The 8,263-nt window shown below is 67.6% G+C and overlaps 1 protein-coding gene across 1 annotated transcript in view; it reads right to left on the bottom strand.

Annotated features, from left to right (window-relative positions):
- Positions 1 to 8,218: 8,218 nt before the first annotated feature.
- Positions 8,219 to 8,263, bottom strand: part of TNRC6A (trinucleotide repeat containing adaptor 6A) — a 53,245-nt gene continuing 53,200 nt past the window's right edge. The window contains exon 25 of the mRNA XM_074158781.1: positions 8,219 to 8,263. This exon is cut by the window's right edge and continues 3,243 nt beyond it. The gene's annotated coding sequence lies outside the window, so the exon portion shown is untranslated.

Below are 8,263 nucleotides of genomic sequence, written 5' to 3'. Positions count from 1 at the left end.
TCGGTGGCTCGCTGTGTTCGTGTTCAGTGTGTGAGGGACGCTTCGGGGATGCGTGAAGGACTTCTGGAAATGCCAGGCTTTGACCAGCGGCTCTGCCTCTGCTCAGCTGGGCCCCTTCACCCACGGGAGGATAAAACCAGCATGTGCCGAGCGCGGGGGGAGGTGTTTGTGGGTCTTGGTGGGCTCTGAGCGTGTCTCGCTGAGAGTTCCTCCTCCCTGCATGCGTGAAAGCCCCAGCAGCACCCGTAGGGCTTGTGCCGCTCTGCACAAAGCTGTGTGATCGCTCCTCCCCTCATCTCACTGCGTTGTCTGCTCTTTCCAAACCACCCCCCCTTGCCCTTCTGCTGCTTATTACTGTTTATTTCACCAGTGTGGGTAAAAACCAAGCAATTTCTATTTGAAAGGCTCCCCTTTTCCTGATGGGGGGGAAAAAAAAAAGGGGGGGGGAGATAGGGGGGAATGACTTTCCTGCTGCTGCAAAGCAAAATCGCGTCAGTGTTTCTGTAAGCCCGGCTAATCTCGGAGCACGGGAACCTTGCCTTAAATCTCTCCTGAGGCAGAAACAAGTTATTTCTGGACACTACACAGTTTTTCCTTTGAGCCAAGAAACACTTTCGTATGTCAGAAGAGGCACCACTGGGCTGTGAGCCAAGGAAGTGTCACTGGGTAACGTATCCTCCTCTGGCAATCCAGGGTGGCGGAGGATGGAAAATAGCCCCGTGTCCGTTGGTGCTGCACGTGGTGCCCGAGCGCGGTGGGGCTGTTCCCGGGAATCCCTCTCCAGCTGCATTTTGCTCTTAAAATGGCAGGGTGCTGAGTCCTGGAGCAGCCAGGTGACCCTCTGCCCTCCGGGCCCTGCTTTCGCCTTCGTTGTGTGCGAGGCCAGTGCCTTTGGAAATTCCTCCATCGCTCCCTCACCCCAAATCTGTTCTGAGATCTGTTCTGAGCAGTGGAACTGGCGAGAAATGGTCGTTTTGGCCACTGCATCCGTGGGGGTTTCCTCCATCTTCCCCCGGTGTGGGCACGAGGTACCTGCTCGCAGGCGGGATGGTGGCTGCAGAACCATCCCAGTGTGACCCAGGTGTGCTGGTTGCTGGTTTCCCTTGGTGGTGGTTGCCCTGAGTGATTTGGTGAGGGAGCCACGGCCAGATGCGCCCTCAAGGAGCCTTTGACCTGACCTACCCGAGGCAGAGCCGGGCATGGCTGGAGGTGGCCCTGGGGACAGCCCGGGGCGGGGGCAGAGCCCTGGCAGCTCCTAACGCGCCTTTTCTGGACCGAAGCCGTTAGAGGAGGGCGGGTAGGAACCGTGTGCCCGCGGAGGAGCCGTGCCCGTCCTGTCCCTGGGCACCGGCACGGCGGTGTAGCTCACGGCAGGGCGTCGGGGCGACGAACCGGGGTCCTGTCCCCGCAGCCCCCAGCCCTGCCCGTGGTCCCCCCCCGGGGGTCCCGCAGCCCCGGCTCAGCCCTTCCGCGGCCGAGCCCTGATCCGCCCGCCCCGATGCTCCTCCGGGCACCGCGTCCCGGGGGTCCCGCACGCGTTACCGGGCCCGGGTCCGCCCCGAGGGATGGAGCGGCGGTGCCGGTGCCGGTGGGGCGGGACCGGGCCGGGGGGCTGCGGCTCCCCGGCGCCTCCGCCCCGCCGCAGCGGGGGCGGGCGGGGGCTTCCTGCCGCCGCCTCGGCAGAGCCGCCAGCGCCATGGAGCGGCTCCGGTTCCCGCGGCTCCTGGCCGCCGCAGGTGAGAGCCGGGGGCCGCCGCCGCCGCTTCCCGACGCGGTGGCCGGTGGGCGAGAGGGGGCGGGCGGGGGCACGGCCGGGAGGGCGGCGGGCACGGTCGGGCAGAGTCCCCTCGCCCCGCGGCCCCGGGCCGGCACCCCGGGACCCGCCGCTGGTCCCTCGGCGGGGGATGGCGTGCGCGGGGGGGGGGGTGGCCGTGGGTGCGGTGCAGCCCGGCGGGCGCGGGGGTCTTGCAGCGGGACCGGGACCGGTACCAGCATGGGGCTCGGGCGGGTCTGGGCTCCCCGGCTGCACTGGGGGGGGGGGATGGTGGCTGCTCGGGTGTCACCGGGACCCGCCTGGGGTGGGCTCAGCCGCGGTGTCCAGGGGGCACATGGCGGTGGGTGGTGGGGATGGACACCCAGGATGTGCCCAGCGAGAGCAGGGGCCATGTGCCGTGCCACCGGCCCGGGCTGCTCCGAGGCATCGAAGGCAGCGGGTGCCGTGTCTATGGGAAGAGGAGCAGGAGCCCCAGCGAGGCACTGGCGGAGAGCAGGGCCCGAGGGGCTCACGGTGACCACACACCACCAAGGTGGGCGACCATCCACCCTGATGCTGGTGAGCCGCCCGCTCCCTCCGGAGAGCAGCCACTGCCACAGCAGGGCAATGGCTGGCCTGGCGCTGGCGGGGTGCTCTGCCCGGGGACCCAGTGGTGCCAGTGTTGGCACCTGGTGACCCTGCCGGAGGGTGGTTTGGGTCTGGGAAAAACAGGCATTTCCAGCGTGTGGCTGAGTGTGGGCAGGTGGGGCAGGATTTGTTTTTGTTTGCTGAGACAAAGGCAGATGGTTTCCAGCTGGGTTTGGGTTGAAGGCAGGTGGTTTCCAGATGGGTTTGGGTCATTCCAAAGTGTCTCCTTCGGCAGCGCTGCCCACGGTTAATGGAGGGGAGGCACCGAGCTCCCGTTAGCAGCTCCCGGGGGCAGTGGGGGCACAGTTCTGATGCCCGATGCTGGTGCACGATGCCTGATGCCCTTTGTGCTGCTCTCTCCCTTCTCTCCCCAGTGATCGTGGAGTGCTGTGCGCGGCTCTGCCCCAGTCTCGGCAGTGGGACGGGCTCCACGTTGGGCACTGCTGTCCCCTGCGCCCACCCAGGGACCGTGGCGGGGGAGCGCTGCCAGACAGGTACTGCTGGGGCTGGGACCATCCTGCTCGTGGCCCTCTGTCTGTGGCACCCTGTGTTGGCCACATGCACCAGTGCCACGCTGGGGCCCACGGTGCCAAGTTGGTGGCTGCGGGGTGCTGTCTGTGGGTCAGCCCTGCTCAGCGCCTCCCTACTTCTGCCTCTGCCCGTAGATCCGGAGCGAGGAACTGGCACGAGGCAGGCTCCAACGTCAGAGGCTGCAGGGCAGCTGCGGACAGAGGCTGAGCTGCTGCCCTTCCCTGGGACCCCCGTCAGGACTGCTGAGCCCCCCATCCCCCAGGGGAGCCCTGCAGGCCCCCGGACAGGTGGGGAGGGTACAGGGCCTGTGGTGCAGGATGGAGCAGCCACCGAGCACCCGGAGACCCCGCTCTCTGCAGGCACCGCTGAGGAGGCAGCTGCAGGCAGCGAGTGGCCATCTGCCCGCCTGGGGGTGACCAGTGTGGGGACCCCAGCCCCCATGGAGCCAGACACAACTCCTACCACTAGATACCCCTCCGGGACTGACTCTGTAGGAAATGCGATGGTGGAAGGTGCCACGACCACACAGGGGACACGATCCTCCGTAACGGTCCCCGGCTCTGCCAGGGGACAGCGGGGGTCTCCCAGCACCCTGCTGGGATGGACCCCCATGGGGACAGCACTTGTTCAGAGCCAGAGGGGCTCACACAGCCCCTTGTCTGTAGAGCTGTGGGCTGGGGAGGGCCCAGGAGCCACCATCCCAGTGGGTGACAGCAGCCCAGGGACACGGTCGAGCATCGCACTGGCCACAGACAGACCAGTGCTGGGGACAATTGGGACATCACCCTTTGCAGGGGGGCTGCAGAGGCTTCTGACCCCCATGGGGCCACTGGGGGGGCCACTGGGGCCAGCAGGAAGAGGGGGCTCTGACTCCCACTCGTGGCATGGAATGGACGTTGCCTGGCAGGGTCCTCGCTCTGCCCCTCACCCCTCTCCATCACCCCATGGGGGGTCTGTGGCCAGCACAGCCCAGCTAGCCATAGGGAAGGGCCCAACCTTGCTGCCTGCTGCAGACAAGGGATCGAGTCTGCCTGTCCCCACCACCACAGCTGGCACCCAAGGGGTGACATCCCCTGGCCCAGGGGGAGCCCTGGATCTGCCCACCCAGGTCTTAGGGCCACCTGACAAGGAGGATCCCCCTGAGCACAGCCACATCCCCCTGGACCAGACCTGGCACCCGCCAGCCGTGCCAGGGCAGCCCCCCACCTCCATGGCCCCAGGCAGCTCCACCGTGGTGCAGAGCAGGGTGCCAGGATCCCCTCACGTCCCCCTCTCCTCGCAGCCTGCCCCAACCGGTGGCTCTGCAGTGCCCACGTTGCCGACATCTCAGCCCTCCCCAGGGACCAAATGGGGTATCCTGGGGCTCGGCCCCACTGCGGGCACCCTCCCAGGAAGCCCATCGCCAAGGGTCCAGCTGCCCCACACTGGCTCAGGAAGGGATCCTACTGAGGTCCCCCAAATCCTAGGGGGGACCCCTGTGGGGGTGGGCGATGCGGGGTCCTGGGCAGCGACTGCCCGGCCAAGCTGGCAGCCGGGCAGCCTAGCCCCCCCCTTAGCCTCTGGGCCCCCTCAGCAGTCAGCTCTGTCCCAGCCTGCCTCTTCCCTGGAGCCAACCACCGCTACTGGCATCACCGCCACCGCTGTCACCGCCACCGCTGTCACCGCCACCGCTGTCACCACCACCACCACCATCAAATCTGCCACCGCCAGCCCAGCACTGCTCGGGGACATGGGCACCGTCACACCAGAGCCTGGTGCTGCTGTATTGCAGAGTGATGTGGTGGGGGTGACGGGGGGGTCCCCAAATCATCTGCCCACCGTGACGCTGGGGCCCTCTGAGAAGGCCGCTGATCCTCCTGGGACACTGGGCCGTCGTGGGGGCCCTGGGTCCCCTCCAGCTGCCACTGACACAGACCTGGTCGAGCCGTCGAGCAGCCCCAGAGGGTGGCCAGATGCTGACATCCCCCAAGTGATGCCGGCCGCAGCAGGCAAGGCCCCCCGGGTGTTCATCGTGGAGGACCAGCCACCCCTCCTGAGAGGTGGGTCTGGGGGTTTGGGACCCTCTGCTGGGGCACAGCGGGAGGAGGAGGAGAGGCCCCAGGAGCCATCAGCATGGGGGGGGAGGGAGGGGGGGGAAGATCAGTGGTGGGTGGGTAGTAGGCAGTGCTGGTCCATATCATGCTGACCCCCATCTCCTCCCGCAGCATCCCTCCTCCGCATCCCCTGCGAGCTGGTGCTGGACATGGGGTTCATCCCCGCCCTGCAGGACCCGGGGTCCCGTGAGCGCCGGGGTCTGCTGCACAGCTTCAACCGGACGGTGAGTGCGGGATGGGGCCATCTGGGGGGATCTGCTGCTGGGGGGGGCATCTTGGATGGCACTCAGCTTCCTCCCTGCACAGGTCACACCCCTCTTCATGTCGGTGCCCGGGTTCCTGCGGCTGGAGGTGACGGGGATCAGGTAGGTGCTTGCGCAGCCCCGCAGCGTGGGATGCTCCCTGGCGTGGGGGACACACACACACAGAGAGTGTCAGAGGCTGCGGAGCAAACAGCGGTGCGGGGGTGCGGGACTGGCCCTGGGGGTCGCAGCCACCCCCGGGCTGGTCGTGGGGTGTCCCCGCAGGGAGGGCAGCGTGGTGCTGGAGTACGACGCGCTGTTCGCGGCGGAGCGGGTACCGGCGCCGGGGCTGGGCGCTCTGCTCGACGCCGCGCTGGGCTCCGGCGGTGCCCGGGAGGGGCTGGCGGTGGGCTCTGCCCCCGTCCTGCGCAACGTGGCTCTGGGTGAGTGCGGGGACGTGCCGCGGGGGGTGTGTGTGTGTGGGGGGGGGGCTGTCCCATCATCACCCCCTCCCGGGGTCCGGTGCCGGCCCCCCCCGGGCTCTCCGCTTGGCGGGGACGGGGTGGGGGGGGTGTGGCACAGCCGGACACCCCCCCCCCCCCCCCCCCCCCCCCCCCCCCCCCGTCTCTACAGAGCGGCCGCTGGACCCCTGCGCCGTGCTCTTCGCCTGCCGGGCCGGCTTCGCCTGCGTGTCCGGGGCGGACGGGAACGCCACCTGCACCTCCCTCTGCCACCGCGACTACTGCAAGAACCACGGCATCTGCACCCACCCCCGCGACCGCGGGCCCCTCTGCCAGTGAGTGCCCCCGCCCCTGGGGTGACGGCTGATGTCCCCCCTTCCCCCGGAGGATGATGATGTCTGTGCGTGTCCCCGTCCCCCCCCCGCCCTCCCCAGCCCCGCACCCCCGGCGGCTGACGTCCCCCCTCCTTGTCACAGGTGCCCCGTCGGCAGCGATTTCTGGTTCATGGGGCTGCGCTGCGACTACCGGGTGACGCAGCAGAGCCTGCTGGGGGTGGCGGCGGGGGTCCTGCTCAGCATCCTCCTCCTGGCCGCCGTCGTCGCCGCCGTCGCCATCCGCCGGTTCAAGGCGCTGCTGCTGGAAGCCAGGGCCGACCAGACCCGCAGCAGGTGGGGGGCGCGGGCGGGGGATAGCCCTAGAAGGGGGGTTGATACCCCTATCCCCCCCCCCCCCCCCCCCCGGGGGGGACAGCTGCGGCCCCGCGGGTGGGTGCCCGGGGGCAGCGCAGCCCATCCGGGGGTGCGGGGGGGCCGCGGCTCGGCCGGGCTGGGCTGGGGCTGAGCTCTGCCAAGAAAAACACTCTGCGGCGGCTGATAGCGGCGGGCGGGGGGGGCCGGGGGACCGGGAGCGGTCGGTCCCGGCTTCCCGCAGAGACCCCCGCCCCCCCTCTTCCCCCCCCACCCCGCCTCGCCATTTGGATGCGGGTGTCTGTGTGCGTGTGGCCGTGGCGGCGATGCCCGGGGGATGCAGGCAGGAGCGCCGGAGGCTGCGGGGCTGGATGAGGCCGCCGTTGCACCGAGCGATGCATGAGATGTGCTGATGAGTTGTGTCCTCCCCCCAGCCCTCAAAATATATGGTCCTAGGGACCCAACCTCCCCCCCCCACAGTGCCCCCAGTGCTGCGGATGGGGAGCCAGCACAGCCTGGCCAAAGCAGCTCCTCTGGGAGCACTGGGGGTGTGTGTGTGTGTGTGTGTGGGGGGGGGGGGGGGGGGTAGGGTGGTGGCCACGTTGTCCCGGCCCTGCTGCCCTCCCGGACAGGGTTTCATCATGTGCCCCTGGGAAAGGTGGGGGGAATGTTCCCGAGGAAACCACCCCAACAGCTGTGGGGCTGCAGCCAGATGTTGTTGGGTGTCACAGGCTCTGTCCCCACCCAGGGTGGAAAGCTGGGATCTGGGCTTGCAGTGCAGTCCCTTGGGGTCGTGTGTGCTTGTGCCTGTCCGTGTCCGTGTGTGTGTGTCCCCATGTGCCCGTGCCCCCCCCACCCCGGCACGCTGCCGCAGCCACCCGGCCTTGCCCCACAGCTACCGGCGGTTCTGCCGGCTGGACGACGTCTCGGCCCAGTACTGGTCGCGCTCCTGGTTGCCCTCGGCCAGCTCGCTGGACAACCCGGCCTTCAGCAACTCGGAGGAGCTGCTCCACTTGCAGATCTTGGACAACGGCTGCTGCAGCTGCCGGGAGGACTCGGGCATCACCGACAGCGCCAAGGACCCCCCCGTGCTGCCCACCCGCCCCGTGTGCCGGCCCAGGTAGAGAACGGTTTGCCCAGCCCGTGTCGCAATGTCTCACCTTTAATTTGCTCGGTGGTGGGGGGGAGGGGGCAGAGAAGTGAGGGGTTTTGGGGTCACAGCAGCCTGCCCTGGCACCCCTGCTCTGCAGCCAATGCCCAGCCCTGTGCTGGCCTCCCTTTGCGGGAGCTTTAACGCCGCAGCATCCTTCGGTATCCAGGGAGAAATAAGCAGCTTTTTTTTCTCCTCCCCACCCCTGCCCCCATGTAAGGGAGCTTTGTGTGATGGGGACTGGTTTAACAGCAGAAGGGTTCACATCTGCAGGAAACGGTGTGGTTTTTTTGTGTATGTGTGTGTGTGTATGAGAAAGTCTTACAATCAGCTTCCAGGGGTGTAAATGGAAAAAGGGCCCTGGAAGTTTCCAGTTTCACGAGCAAGCGGCTGTATGGCCAGGGACACCCCCACCCTGGGCCGGGCCAGCTGAGCTCAGCCACGGCTCGGGAATGGTCCCTGGGCTGCTGTGCGAGACCAGCCCCGCTGCAGGGACCGGGAGGACGTTTGCCCAGACACAGCCAGTGCAGCAGAACACCCACAGGCAGGGTCCTACTCCTGACGTCCCTGAGCTGCTTTATCTTTTACCCTCTCAACTTTTACTCCCTCCTCCCCCTTCTTTTAATTACTGATTAATTTTCTTCCCAGTTTCCATTACGACTGGGACACAAGTTCCAGCAGCATGAACGATCCCATGGT

The sequence above is a fragment of the Numenius arquata genome, chromosome 14 (assembly GCF_964106895.1).
Source record: "Numenius arquata chromosome 14, bNumArq3.hap1.1, whole genome shotgun sequence".
NCBI classification, from domain to species: domain Eukaryota; kingdom Metazoa; phylum Chordata; class Aves; order Charadriiformes; family Scolopacidae; genus Numenius; species Numenius arquata.
Note: the sequence above shows the minus strand (reverse complement) of the source record. Positions and strands in the feature narration are given on the sequence as shown.